Source organism: Xenopus laevis, chromosome 5S, assembly GCF_017654675.1.
Source record: "Xenopus laevis strain J_2021 chromosome 5S, Xenopus_laevis_v10.1, whole genome shotgun sequence".
In the NCBI taxonomy this organism is placed as follows: Eukaryota; Metazoa; Chordata; class Amphibia; order Anura; family Pipidae; genus Xenopus; species Xenopus laevis.
Genome location: NC_054380.1, coordinates 63,484,970 through 63,500,088, shown reverse-complemented (window position 1 = coordinate 63,500,088; position 15,119 = coordinate 63,484,970). Strand labels below are relative to the sequence as shown.

The 15,119-nt window shown below is 41.0% G+C and overlaps 1 protein-coding gene across 1 annotated transcript in view; it reads right to left on the bottom strand.

The window, feature by feature from the left end:
• Positions 1 to 15,119, bottom strand: part of fyn.S (FYN proto-oncogene, Src family tyrosine kinase S homeolog) — a gene marked incomplete at its 5' end in the record, with an annotated part of 114,451 nt that overhangs the window by 63,731 nt on the left and 35,601 nt on the right. The window contains 1 exon segment of the mRNA NM_001086651.1: positions 10,131 to 10,187.

The window sequence follows — 15,119 nt, the reverse complement described above, 5'->3', positions numbered from 1 at the left end:
ACCTGGTCGGATCATGGGATGGTAGAGGCTATCTTTGATCGGTGGGACGCAGTAAGGGGCAGAGGTAACTGGAAGTTAAATGACTCCCTTTTCATAGATCAGACAACTTGCGCATCTGTGAAAAAGTCCCTTATAGACTATTTTAAGGAAAACGGCCCCCAGGACACTTCCTTAGCGAATAGATGGGATGCCCACAAGGCGGTGATGAGGGGGATATTGATCGGAATTGCATCTAGGGCAAAAAAAGAACAACTTAAGAAACTATCAACGATAACGGAGGAACTTCATAGACTGGCGATTCAGCATAAACAACACCCCACACCACTTACCTTGCAACGTATCAACTTATTGAGGACAGACTTGACGCAACTCCTTGCAGATAAGGCTGCCTTCGCTTTAACCAGAACTAAGCAGAAGTTTTTTGAATATGCCAACAAACCTCATACCATGTTAGCTCGTAAGTTGAGAAACCATAGCGCTGCACAGGCCATTCATGCTATGCGAGACTCGAAGGGGCTCATTACAAGAGATACTCTTAAGATAGCAGAACTGTTCCGTGAATTTTACAAGAAGCTTTATTCGGATGACAAAGCCCCATTAGCAGACCAGTCACGGCAGTCTTCATTTCTGTCGAATTGGGCTACGCCACTACTCTCCCCTACGCAGCAAGAACAACTACAGGCCCCCGTCACACAGGAAGAAATCCAGGAAGCGATCAAGAATGCTAAATCGGGCAAGTCCCCAGGTCCTGATGGCTACTCTGCCAAGTACTATAAGCAATTTATGGACATTCTGGTTCCTCAGATGGTGACTCTCTTCCAATCCTTCCTGGAAGGACATCCGCCCACGCCTCATATGCAAGCAGCGACCATCTGTATGATACACAAAGAGGGAAAGGATCCGCTGAACTGTGAAAGCTACCGCCCTATCTCATTAATTAATGTAGACATGAAACTATTCGCAAAAAATCCTCGCTACCAGATTAGCTCCACACCTTCCTCTGTTAGTGCACCCAGACCAAGTGGGATTCATTCCGGGTAGGCAGGCGGGGGATAACGTCAGGAAAGCCATCACCCTCACCTATTTGGCAGAGAAACAAACTACTCCCACACTATTACTGTCGCTAGATGCCCAAAAGGCCTTTGATAGGCTGAACTGGAAATATATGATGACAGTTCTGGAGGAAATGCGAATACCACTTCCCTTTCTGCGCGGAGTCCAACAGCTGTACAACGCCCCCATCGGCTAAAGTTGCAATGATGGGTATACTTTCGGAGAAGATCGAGATAGGAGGGGGGACCAGACAGGGGTGCCCACTCTCCCCTCTTTTGTTTGCCCTCTCTCTGGAGCCCTTAGCCGCTGCAATACGAAACCACCCGCAAATAAAGGGAATTAGGGTAGGTGAAACGATCCACAAAACTAGCTTATACGCTGACGACATCCTCCTGACTTTGAGTTCACCCCAGACCTCCTTACCCCACCTTAACGAGCTGCTTGATCGATTTAGCCTCATATCAGGGTTCAAGATAAACAACTCCAAATCGCAAGCACTGTCTATTAGACTGCATCCCACAGAAAAGAAACTACTCCAAGCCAATTTTGACTTCCAATGGCAAGAAAGGGCCATTACATATCTCGGAATACAACTAACGGCCAAGTACGACTCTCTATATGACTGCAACTATATCCCACTACTCACCTCTTTAAAATCAAGTTTACAGTCTTGGAGCAATTACGGGTTATCATGGTTTGGGCGTATTTCTGCAGTGAAGATGACATTGTTCCCTAAGATTCTGTACCTCTTCAGGGTTCTTCCAATTCATTTTCCAGAGAAGACAGCCAACTCTCTGCAAAAAGCCATTACGCAGTTCATTTGGAATAATAAGCGTCCCAGAATTAGACTGGATATCATGACAAAACCGAAGAACATTGGGGGTATAGGGGTGCCCCACATATTTAGGTATTATATAGCAGCGAGACTATCGGAATTGGTGGCTATGCACAGAACTCCGACCATGCCGTGGCTGGATATCGAAAATGTGAGCCTGACTCCGCTTACAATGGCTCAGATTGTCTGGATCCCGGAAAAAGACAGGGATCTACCTGCTCGTCTGCCCCCTACATCGATGCACTCAATACAGATCTGGGACAAATACAGGGGAAAATTGCGCCTGTCGCCTTACAACTCCCTATGTTGCACTTTCCTGGGAAACAAAAAATTTCCACCGGGGACAGTAATACGGGACTTCCTTCCCTGGCTTGACAATAAAGCTTACTTGTGTACTACTCTAGTCAAAGGGCGAGAGATACGAGCCTTCCAAGACCTCAAAGACAACCTCCAGATACCAAATGGTCAATTTTTCCGCTACCTACAAATACGCCACTTTATATCTCAAACCTTCCTACAGGGCAGTGTATCACCACCAACCCCCACTCAGTTTGAACTCTTGTGCCACTCCTCGGACCGTACTACCCACTTGATCTCAAGTTTATACAATAAGCTGTCTGGGGACAATACCACTTTAGCGCAACCATATATGGCCAGATGGGAAGAAGATGTGATGATGTCCATTGAAGACGTAGAATGGCAGACTATCTGGGAGAAGGCCAGTAAGACGTCAGTATGTACTGTTATCTTGGAGAAAGCCTATAAACTGATATTTCGTTGGTACGTTACCCCATTGAAGCTGGCCCGTTTCTCAAAAAACACTCTCTCCCCGCTATGCTTTGCAGGATGTGGAGAACAGGGTACGTTTTATCACATGTGGTGGACCTGTGAGACAGTCAAAGCATTTTGGACAATGGTAGCCCTTACCCTGTCAACTGTTTTCAACCAACGCATTGAGCCCGAGCCCGTGTCGTTCCTACTGGGCTTGCCTATTGACTCATTGAAATCCTCTGACTCTAACAAATTGGCGACACATATTCTAACGGCTGCAAAAACGTTAAGGGCCTCCAAATGGAAGGGCGTCTCTCTGCCAACCCAGCAGGCTTTGATTGCCAAAGTGAAATGGATTAGAAATATGGAGACGATTAGGGCATACTTGCAGGGCAAAGAATATCAAAATGGTCTGCTGTGGCTCCCTTGGGCGGAATATGAGACAGCTCAAACAGACGCGAACTGACTCCCGGAACTGGCTCCTTTGCACTCACCCTCTGACCCCCCCCCCATTTACCTTTGTTCTTCTTTCTTTCTTTTCTTGTTTCTCTTCCCTTTCAGAAATTTGGGAAAGCACAAATACCGGATTAGGCACTCCCGCCCATGTAACACAGGTTGATTTGAAGGAGATGCAGATAAAAACGGCAGTGACTAGTTTATAAGATAACTGTGAAGGTTTACTTGCTGTATAGAGCTACATGTGTTGCAAGTCTTCCAATTTTGCTTGCCAATCTGTGATAATGCCAACTGTTTTCTAACTTACATGTTCATACGTGTGCCTATTCTATGCTTGTTCACGTATTACGGAAAATAAAAATCTTTAAATAAAAAAAAAAAGAAGCTGTCTGCTTCCTTTTTCTTTAAATACTATGGGGCAGATTTATTAAGGTATAAATTGTAAATTCGAATTTTCGAGTTGGATTTTTGGTCAAAACTCACAAATTTGAATTTGAGATTTGTCATACCTTCACCTGGGAACAACTCGAATTCTACTATTTGCCACCGAAAACCTGCTGAGTTCATGTAGAAGTCAATGGCAGAGGTTCCGTGACCCATTTGAAGATGTTAATAGCCTTCCTGACTTTTGAGTTTTGTTCAAAGAAAAAACTCGATTTGAGTTTAGTCGAATTTGATTCAAGTTTTTCAAATTGGTAATATTTGTTCAAGTTTTAGACATTCAAGTTTTTCCTTAAATAAGATACTATTCAAGTTTTGAGGTCATTCAAGTTCATTCGAGGTAAAAAAACCTAATATCTAATATTCAACCTTTGATAAATCAGCCCCTATGTATTGTACCAATTTAGCCTATGATTAAGTGCCAGCTGAGGCACAATGGGGCAAATTCACTAAACGAAGAAGCGCCTAACGCTAGCGTGAATTCGCCAGCGTATCGCATTTTCGTTTATTCGCCGATTCACTAACGGACGCTGGCGTAAATTCGCTAGTGTTACTTCGCACCCTTATGCCTGCTGAATTTGCGCAACGGACGTAACTACGCAAATTCACTGACGCGCAAATTATTTTGAACGCTACCTTTTACGCCAGACTTCCTTCGCCACCTCAGACCAGGCGAAGTGCAATAGAGTAGATAGGGATTGCTTAGAAAAAAGTTAAAAAATGTTCTAAGTCCCAAAAAACGCTGGCGTTTTTTCTTTTTTTATGGGTGATAGGCTGAAAAAGACCAACATTTTTTTTGTGCCTACCCTCCTCCCCCCCTACATTTCCTAACTCATGGCAACTTAACTATACAGTGGGCACATGTGTAGGGCAAAATAAAAATTTTATTTGCTGTTTTAAAGGTTTCCCAGGCTTGTGTAGTGATGCTACATATACCTCCATTGTAACTTCAATTTGGCGCCGTATGCAAATTAAGCATCGCTAGCGTAACTTTGCTTTGCTTGGTGGATTAACACTAGCGCAACTTCGCAACCTTACGCTTCCCCTGAGCGCAACTTTGGATTTTAGTGAATTTGCGTAGCGCTGGCGAAAATATGCCTGTCGAAGCGCGGCGCAGCACAGCGAAGCAGACGCTGGTGCAACTACGAATCTTAGTGAATGTGCCACATTAAGTGAAACTCTAGTGAAATGCGTCTTATGATGTTTTCTAAATAAAAAGACATTTTTAACTGCATCGATCAAAGAAACTGAATTGAAGACGGATTTAAAACAAGATGAGAGTAATAATTAAGCAAATATGCTTCATCAGACACAATTGGATGCAATTGCGCTGAAACATTTTCAGTGTTTGGATGTCACCATTGCTGAATGGCATTAAAATGACTGCTGCGCACAAATTCTCTGTGTAAATTGACACATGCCACTGTGTGGGCAGTAGCTCCTCCATTAGGCCTACTGTGCGCAATTCATGAGACTGAAATAGTTGTGCCCAATGTCCAACGAGGAGGAGCTTGGAGCGGCTTTAGATACAAGTACTGTTAAAAAAAAGCAGATTTTTGCAACTGTCCAAAGCTGTGCGAATGCAGCTGTGCTGTCGTAATATCTGATTGGGATAATCCTTTCAAAGGGTTCTCTAATAACCAAATCGAATGGAACCTATACATTTAGCAGTAAAATTACTTTGTCCTGTGCAAACCCAAGTATTTATTTGATCGCAGATTTGTTTCAAAGTCATCTAAGGAAGAAATTTTTTTTTGAAATTTAAATTTTATTGATCTTCAATTCCAAGGAAAGATAACCGGTACAACAGTGGCTTAAGAAATTATGCAGTTGACAGCTACAGATGTTGCACAGTAAAACAGAACTCTTCAATTAGATCAACCAACACTTATGCATCAAAATCTGAAAATGCATATTGCAATAACGAAATATTGAGTCCTAATGGAAGTAGAAGAAGTTTTTGTATGTTTGTTTAAGAAACAAGAAAAATAGAAAAGTAGACAGGTCTGACTTGGTCTGGGGAGGTAAAAAATTCAGATCAGTGCACGGTACCTCTAAGGTGCAAAGTCTCCAGATGGTGAGCCCACGGATACCACTCCAGCTCCCCCTCATAACTTCTATCCTGAAGTCTGTTTCGTATGGATTCCATCGCTCTAATCCAATTAACCTTTGCTATCAGCATTTGTAAGCCCGGAATTGAAGGACTTTTCCAGTTTGCTACCAATAAAGATCTTGCTGCTGTCAGGATATGAGTAGCTAATCTACGCGTTTGTTTCAAATGTATGGCTCTGATCTTCATCCCTAAGTGTGTGGAAAAGCTTGTATAGTGCAATGTAGGACTTCAGAAAGCAAAGCTGCCACCATCCCCCAAAATTCCTGAGCAACTGGACAGGTCCACCAGGTGTGCAGGAAGGAACCCCTCTCTCCACACCCTCTAAAGCACTTTGAGTGGTCCGGGTTACCGCTTAGTTTAGCAATTTGTGTAGGGGTGTAGTACCAACGAAATATAATTTTATAAGCTCTCTCACTAGAGGCTGCACATATCGATGTTCGTTTGGCCGTTTCCCAAATTTCTGTCCAGGACAAGTCCTCTTCCCACTTTAGCATGTAAGGTTGACGTGTGTCTGTATTGTCTGTCGCGAGGTTCATATATAGAAGTGAGATAAGATGTGTTGGGTAGGAGTGGGTGTGACACATCCTTTCAAAATATGTAAGGGTTTGAGACGTTTGGGATTTGCAAGCAGTTTCCACATAATGTCTGATCTGCAAATATCGATAGAATTGTGTATGGGGAATACTACATTGTTCCCTAAGCTGCTGGAAAGATTTAACTGTCCTGTCAGAAACAAAATCTAGTAAGGTTGTCAGATTTGCAGAGATCCATATTCGAAACTCCATGGGAGTGCTACCCGGAGAGAAGTCTTTATTGTTAAAAATAGTCCTGTATTTCGTGGTAGTGTTGCTCAACTTCATCTTGAATGCTATAGAGTCCCATAGATCCAATGCTTGCTGAGACGGGGGAAGGAGATGCGGTGGGGAATCCCTAGCTGTCTTAGGGATCCAAAATAAATGGGCGAGCTGCAGCGGGGCGGTATAATGATTTTCAATGGTTTTCCAGGGTTCTTCAGTTGGTGCATGTGTGTGTACCATTGCTTCTATCCTACTAGCAATGTAATATCTATATAGATGGGGTACTCCCAATCCTCCCAATGATTTCGGCTTTGTCATGATAGCTGCCTTAATTCTGGGCTTTTTTCCCCCCCATATGAATTTCGATATAGCTTTTTGAAGTGAAGAAGCAACTGTTTCGGGGAAGTGTACCGGTAATGTCCTAAAGAGGTAAAGTATCCGAGGCAATAGTGTCATTTTAACAGCTGCTATCCTACCAAACCATGATAGGTGATGTAAGTGCCATTTGTCCAAATCTTTTTTAAGAGTATCGATTAATTTAGGGTAATTAGCCTTGTATAAGGTATCGTAAGAAGAGGTAAGGTACACTCCTAAATACTCCAATGAGTCTGTCTCCCATCTATAGTCAAAGTTAAGTTGTAGTAGTTTAATTTCTGGCTTGGACATATGTAGTGGTAGTGCGTGCGATTTGGTAGGGTTTATTTTGTATCCTGAAATGAGTTGGAACTGTGTCAGAGTTTGTAATAAGTTCGGAAGTGTGGTTTGTGGGGCTGTCAGCGTAAGGATGATATCATCGGCAAAAAGACTAATTTTGTATTCCGTCTCTCCGATTCGGATGCCCTTAATATTGGGGTTTTGTCTGATGGCGTGAGCCAATGGTTCTAGGGATAGGGCAAATATCAGGGGAGACATGGGGCAACCCTGGCGAGTCCCTCCTTTAATGTCAATGTGGTCGGATAGAAGTCCCATGCTAAGCACTCGAGCTGAAGGTGTAGTGTAAAGCTGTTTGATCCCTGTAAGGAATGGTGTAGGTATCTGCAATTTGTTGAGCACCGCAAACATATATCTCCAGTCTAATCTGTCAAATGCTTTCTGTGCATCTAACGATAATAGTAGAGAGGAAGCGGTCTGTTTAGGAGCCCGGCAAATCAGGTCTATCGTTTTACGGATATTGTTTGCTGCTTGGCGTCCCGGCACGAAACCTACTTGATCAGGATGTATGAGGTGGGGAAGAATCATAGATAATCTGTTAGCCAATACTTTCGCAAACATTTTAATGTCTGTATTGATAAGTGATATAGGCCTGTAGCTATCGCAATTATCTGGATCTTTTCCTGGTTTTAGGATCATAACTATGGTAGCAGTTTGCATGTGAGTCGTCGGAGGAGAGCCTTCAAGGAATGATTGGAAAAGCTCACTCAAGAAGGGGGTCAGCTGATTTGCAAAGGATTTATAATATTTAGTCGTATAACCGTCAGGGCCAGGTGCTTTGCCAGATTTAGAGTCCTTAATTACCCTCTCTATCTCTTCCTTTATTTAGTTTATTGGGGCCGCAAGCAGCTCTCTATCTTCTGTTGTGATTGTGGGGGGGATCCATTGCTTCACGATTTCTGACTCTAGTGCCTGTGTTGCTTTTGGAGCCTTATCCGAAGCATACTGTATAAGTCTGTATAGAAAGCCCTAAATGTGTGAAGTATTTGCTTAGTATCTCTAGTAATTGTCCCCGTAGGAGTGCGTATAGCATGTATGGCCTAGGAGGTGTGTAGAGCCTTCAGTTTGCGGGCTAGCATCGTATGTGGCTTGTTTGCATATTCGTAGTACAAGTGTTTCGTTCTTCTCATAGCGTAGGCCGCTTTATCTGAAAGGACTTGAATCAGCTGAGTTCTCGTGTCCTGTATTTCCTTGTAAGTGTTGGGGTTGGGGTTTTGTTTATAGGCAGTAGCTAAGTCGTGTAGCCTCTGTGAGAGTTGCTGGGTTTTCTCCTCCCTACTTTTTTTCCATTTCGCGGCATGTTTGATAAATATCTAAGGAAGAAATTTTTGACTTCCAAAAACTGTGTATCAAACAGAATTTCTACAAAGCTCTACACCGATTAAGATATCCCATAGTTGAAATACCAAAGTCTTTTCCCAAATCATTTATGACAAGAGAATAAGAATGCTGATTCAGAGCTCTTCACTCCACATATAAATACCCACCTAACAGAAACAATGCTACATGCTGCTAACAGTATGGCACATCGCATATCGTTTGAATAAATCCCGCATTGAAAATGAGATTTGGAATAAATATATACAAGCCTGTTTGCACTATATAATCTAATATGAATATGGTAGGGGCTGTGCATGAAAAACTACCTCAACTTGTCTAGGTGTGTCTTTTTAATGCCTTGCTACACAGACAGACATTTCTGACAACTGATGTTACTCTTAAGCTGGCCATAGATGTTGAGATTTTTAAAAGATCAGATCCTGATCGTGAGACCACGATCTTCTCAGAACGATCGTACGATCGTACGAATCTACCATCAACTAAAAAGACCAATTTACCAGGAAAACAAAGGGGAGCTGCCTGCTTGGCCCTGCAAACATAGAGAGATTGCACTGGGACCGACAAAGATTTTTTGACCTGGCCGATCAATTTCCCGACAGATGTCGGCCGAAAAATCGTAAGATGTACGATCGTTCGAATACCACTAACCGCACGATAATTTCGAAGGATTGGTCGGGCTTCCCTAAAATCGGTCGTTCGGCAAGAAGAATCGTCGCGTCTATGGGGACCTTTACTCTATGCTTGGATGGTACATAATTCAGTAAACTTTCAGGTCTTTTAATGAGGCAAAAAACATTTATGCTCAGAATAGCATTTATTTGCATACCATCAGTATTTGATTTGTAAAAAGTCTGCAAGCCTATTACATTCATTAACATCAATACTTTCTTCTAAAAGAGGCCCAGATCAGCAAGTTTAAAGTGATGGTGGTCGGGGTGAAACAATGTATAGGACTATGCTCAATGAAGAAGGCATGGCTTTAACCATTTAGTGTATTTAGTCCATCCAGCATCAAACCAGCAACCACCAAATTAAGCTGAACTAATAAGAACCATGAAATGCATTACATATGTTACAAAAGCAAGAGCTGATTAGAAGACACCATTACCAGATATATAACCCAAAGCCAATATTCATTGGCCTAAGGCAAAGGGCACGCTGGCTTATTCTCAGCAGGTGCATTTTACACCTTGCCTTTCAAGCTGTCTGAATTACTGCAGGCCTCTGCAACTCTGTTTTGGAGCACAGGGACCTACCATCAGCTCCATGAATACGGCACTGCATGTGTTCAACAGCAATGTACTCATGAGGGGTGACCAGAGTGAGTCATAAAGCAGTGGTGGAGGATGCTGGCTGCAACTGGACTGGCCTATGTCCTCTCACACTGGGCTCTGCACCTTGAGCCAGATCTATTATCTGGCACAAGGTCCAGAATACAGCCATAGTCACAGAAGATATGGAGGCTAAATAAGCACTATGGAGCACATTTGCATTATTTCCCCAAGTCTTTGTAAATTACCCCTTATATCTCAATTCTGTTTCAATGTTCACATAACATTGACCTTAGATGATTGAAATGAACTTTAAACGTGTAAAGTAACCACAGACTTACCAATATTTCTCTAAGCTATGGTAACTTGATTTCACCACATTGCTTCTTTTAGTGTCCCTGTAAGATAAAAATGAGAGATTTCAGCAATAAACATAAGTGTAGCAACAGGGGCAAAAAATCACATACTTTAGTGTTCATTCAACAAATACCTGGCTGCTGGTATATGGCTGTTGCTTTGCATGGTTCATCGGACATACAGTAGATTAGCTATTTTCTTGAAGCACCAATAGTTGAGTGTGGGTGAGAAACCAACACTAAGGAATATATGAGGCGGCATGCACCAAGCACAACAATCACACAGTTGCTTCAGTCCTTAAAATTGCTCTATGGCACAGGTTAAATAATGGATAACAGATAACATTATGTTCTACAGAGCTTATCTGCTGTGTAACTTGAGCTTTTTCTCCTTTGAATGGCTGCCCCATTGCTACACAGCAGCTTATTTATATAAACAATAGTAGTGTTTCTGAAGCAAACACAGCAGTTTTACTAGGGCAGGGCAACACTGCATTATATTTTTATTACTTTAAAACAATTTCATTTTTTGATGTTACTGGTCCTTTAACATCTCAGTCGCATTGCAGCAGTTTTGCAGTCCCGACTGATAGGCCTAATTGGGGTGTTAAGCAGTGCTTTGTGATTTATGACATCATTAGTGCACTCACACATCACAACCCCTCCACCAATGTCTCACAGATTTGTCAAGTCTAGACCATTCAGGAGGGTCTTGCATTGTGCTGCAAACTCTTCTTAGCTCTGTCCTACAGATAAAAGAACAAGACTACTGTCACACCTCCTGGGAAGTGGTATTAGACACACCGCTGTCACACTTGTAATATTACAGCCAAAATACAGAATATAGCTTTTCCTTTGGCTCACTATACGACTTATAAATGAATAATAACTGCATTGATTTTTTTAAATATGAGTGTTCTTATGTAAAATTAATAATCTTCCCAGTTCTAGCTATGAATTGTACTAGAAATGTAGAGGCCACATGTTCTTTGATACATGCAAAGCCAAACCAACAAGCTGTACAAAAAATATAATTCAAACTCTGCAAAAATTAGAAAAACAATGTGAACTAAAAATCTCAATATTCCAATGCCAAAGTACAAATTAAGTTTAAGGCAGGTTTACCCTTAATGTCCTCAGCATGTCTGTGAGTGCTCAGTGAAAAGTTAAGGCAAATTGATCCTAATATTGATAGGAAACTATCAGGCTACATGTTATTAGACACTGATGTAACAATGGAAAATTAGCTGTCCTTCAATACTTTTACATAAAGTTATTCTAAGTAAATATTTTAACGTTTTTGTGACTACTGAAACAGTGTAGCAGAAGTTAACGAAGCATACAAGGCATTTGGAAATTAGACTCGGTTGAAGGAGAGCTGGCTTCTGCGACATTGTTTTAAGAGTCAGAACTGGTGCGGGGGATTTCTTTTAGCTTAGAAATTAAACACATAAAGCATGCTCCACCGCTTATGCATATTGCACTGTTTAGCCAGCCAGCAAAAATATTTTGCAATTCATTTGCAATGCGAATAAATGTTCAGAGTTTGCAATGTTCAAAGTGTATGTAATACAATTTTGCAATCGCATACCATGTTTTGCAACAAAATATTTCACGAAACTCCAGAGCAGGTGTTAAAGGTACGCAATGTGCAATTAAAATTTGCAATGCAATAAAAACATAATGAAGAATATTACATTGCGACAAATGCAGGCAAATTTGTATTTGTAATGTTTTGCTCTTTGAGAATTTTATTACATATCCCCCTAAGGGGCTGATTTATTAACAGGTGCTGGTGTAAATTCGCTAGCGAAGTGGACCTACTCTAGCGCTACTTCACACCATTACGACAGTCGAAGTTGCGCTCTGGCGAAGGGACGTAACTAGGCTTGCGCCAGATTTTACTTCGCCACCAGACCAGGCGAAGTGCAATAGAGTAGATAGGGATTGGTCCAAAAAAATTTTTTCTAAGTCCCTAAACTACTGTGGGCACATGTGTAGGGCATTAGAAAATATTTATTAAGGTTGCCTGGCCTTGTGTAGTGTAATGTGTTTGCTGCTGCTTATACGGCCATTTTACTTTAACTGCATGCCGTATGCAATTTGCCATCGCTAGCGTGACTTCGAACCGCTGATCGTAACATCGCTAGCGCAACTTCGCAAATGAATCGGTAACTTGTGCGCAACTTCGGATCTTCGTGAATTTGTGCAGCCCTGACGAATCTACACCTGGCGAAGCCAATGCTGGCGCAACTTCGGTGGTAAATTTGCCCCTATGTCTCCACTAAGGAGTCTGTCAGAACCAATAGTGCAAGTTTGTCTGCACATACATAAACAAACATACGTTTGTATACAACAGGAAAAGTCAGTGTTATAAGCCATGGTCATGTGGAAAATTAGAAATCTAGTATCATACATTACAGATTTCATGTTGAGTTGTCATTTGGCTGATATATTATCAGAAAGTCATTGCACAACTTCAGTCCAGAATCACACTCCCTCAAAAGTAATTATTCAGGCTGAAAAACATACTTTGCCCTTTTATTTTCTCCTATTTTAGTTTAGCCTTCCAGCTAAAGCTCTTTGGTCATATTCCGTTGTGGGTGTTAGTCTTCCATGTGGTAAAGCAGTGCCAAAAAATGATGAACACACTGTTGGAGTTTCCAGATCCACCCACTACAATAATCTATTTACCCTGATAGTGGTTGGAATACAATTCCAATTATCCTTTGCAAGAACTGTAAACATAAGAGAACCATCCAAAAATGCTTCTATACATATATAGACTATGACATTTTATAATGCTTAAAAACAAGAACATTTCTGTGAAACCAGTCCAAAGCAGACACACAAAATGTAGTACACACACATGTCACATGATTTCCATCAGTACCAACTCAGGATTACAATTCTCTACAGTGCAATTCTCTAACAGAAAAGAGATGGTGGGTAAATCAATGAAGACTGTCAAGTGCACCTGAACATGGCAGTAGTTCCAGGCTTCCCACAACGGGTTATGTCAATAGGCTGAGCATGCAATTGTTAGCCTCTGTTAACTTTCATCTGATTTGCACGCACACATATGCATTAATTTAACTTCTTGCAGGTCCAACATTACTCTGGAATTCAGGAAGAAAATGCTGCATTATGGGTAGAAATTGGTTTGTATCCAAACGTTGCAGACTGCACTGGGTTTGTTAATTACCCTTATGTTCTTTTCAAATCTTTTAAAAGTAAAACTTGGCCCATAGAAAATTATTAACTTCTAAATTAAGAATGGGTTGTATTATAAAGGTTATATGATGATTATTACACAGCAAACATACACCATATGCTACACAGCATCACCTACAATGCTTCTTGAAAACTGTGTCTTCTGCATGTCACGTTTTGACTTTGCTAAATGAATCAAGCTGTTTTCCAAGAAATCGTGCTATTCTTTAAAAAAAAAAAAAAAAAAAAAAAGAATTGGAAAAAAACTCAGCAGTAATTCTTTGATGTGTAAAGCTTCTACAATGCTCATGTCCAACCTGTGCCCCTACAGATGTGATAGAACTACACCTCCCTAAATCCCTGACAGCTGAAGACTGTTCTGTATGAATGCATGTATTTTCCCAGTTGTGCTCACATTTGTGCCTGATTTTTTTTATTACAGAACTTGTTGTCACCCTGTGTTTATAGTGTCTTGAAACAAAATGGTCCAAATTACTATATTTATTCTTCTTTATACAATCATACTGACATCTTGCAAAATTTCATAATATCTCCTACAATACAAAGGGCCTCTTTATCTCTATAAATAGTGAATAAATTGATTTCTACTGTAAAATATAAGGAAGATTTAATTATCATCCATAATTTGTTGAAAGGAAAATGTATGTGGTCTTTATATCTTTTTAAAACAATAATATGCTGCAGATTATGTCAACCCAAAAGTTGGAAGATGCTTAGCTTCCACCTCTTCACATTTTTTTCTGTTGTTTGATCTCTGGCCTTTCATTTCTTTAATGCTAAATTCCAATCCCATAAAATGAGCCTAGAGTGTATAACCAAATACTTTAATACACCTACATCTCTTTCTATCTGAGACAACTTTTGGGGAATATGGACACGGTACATCTAGAGCAGGGGAACATAATCTTTTTTTACCTGTAAGCCACATTCAAATGTAAAAAGAGTTGGGAAGCAACACAAGCTTCCTGGGGTGTCAAAAAGGGATGTGATTGGATATTTGTCAATTCCTATGTCGCTGGCAGCTTACAGGAGGGTATGTCTGGCAGTTCAACTGTTTTTTATGCAACAAACACTTGCCTCCAAGCCTGGAATTCAAAAACAGGCACCTGCTTTGAGGCCAATATGAGCAACAACCGAGGGGTTGGTGAGCAACTTGTTGCTCACGAGCTACTGGTTGGGAATCACAGATGAAGAGAGTGTTGGAATTATTAAAGGAACAGTAAAACCAAAAAATTAGATTATAAATATTAATTTTTTAGCTTGAATTGCTGCCCCCATGGCCACACAGTAACCAATTTATATACTATAGCAGTCTTTCTAAAGCAAACACATAACTTTTACCAATACATAGCAACACTACATTTTATTTGAATTACTTTAAAAACTTTAATTTTTTGGTGTTACTGTTCCTTTAAACAGAGTAAGTGAAACAGCTGCTCGCATTTATTCCTCGTGAGGCAACTACGGGCGACTTCGGTAATCTACGGGCGACTTTGGAAATCGAAGCGGCACGAGTGCATTGGCACTGGCGTTTTCTCATTATACCAGGCAGAAGGCAGGGGGAAGGCAGTTCGGAGAGATTGTCGCCCCGCAGAAGAGACGATTAGTCGCCAGGTGACTAAATCTCCCCGAATCTGCCCGTGTGCTAGAAACATGCTACAAAAATATATTGTGTAACCTAACACTTACTATCAGGGCAATAGATCTTTACTACTTGTTAACTTTATCCAGTAGAAAACA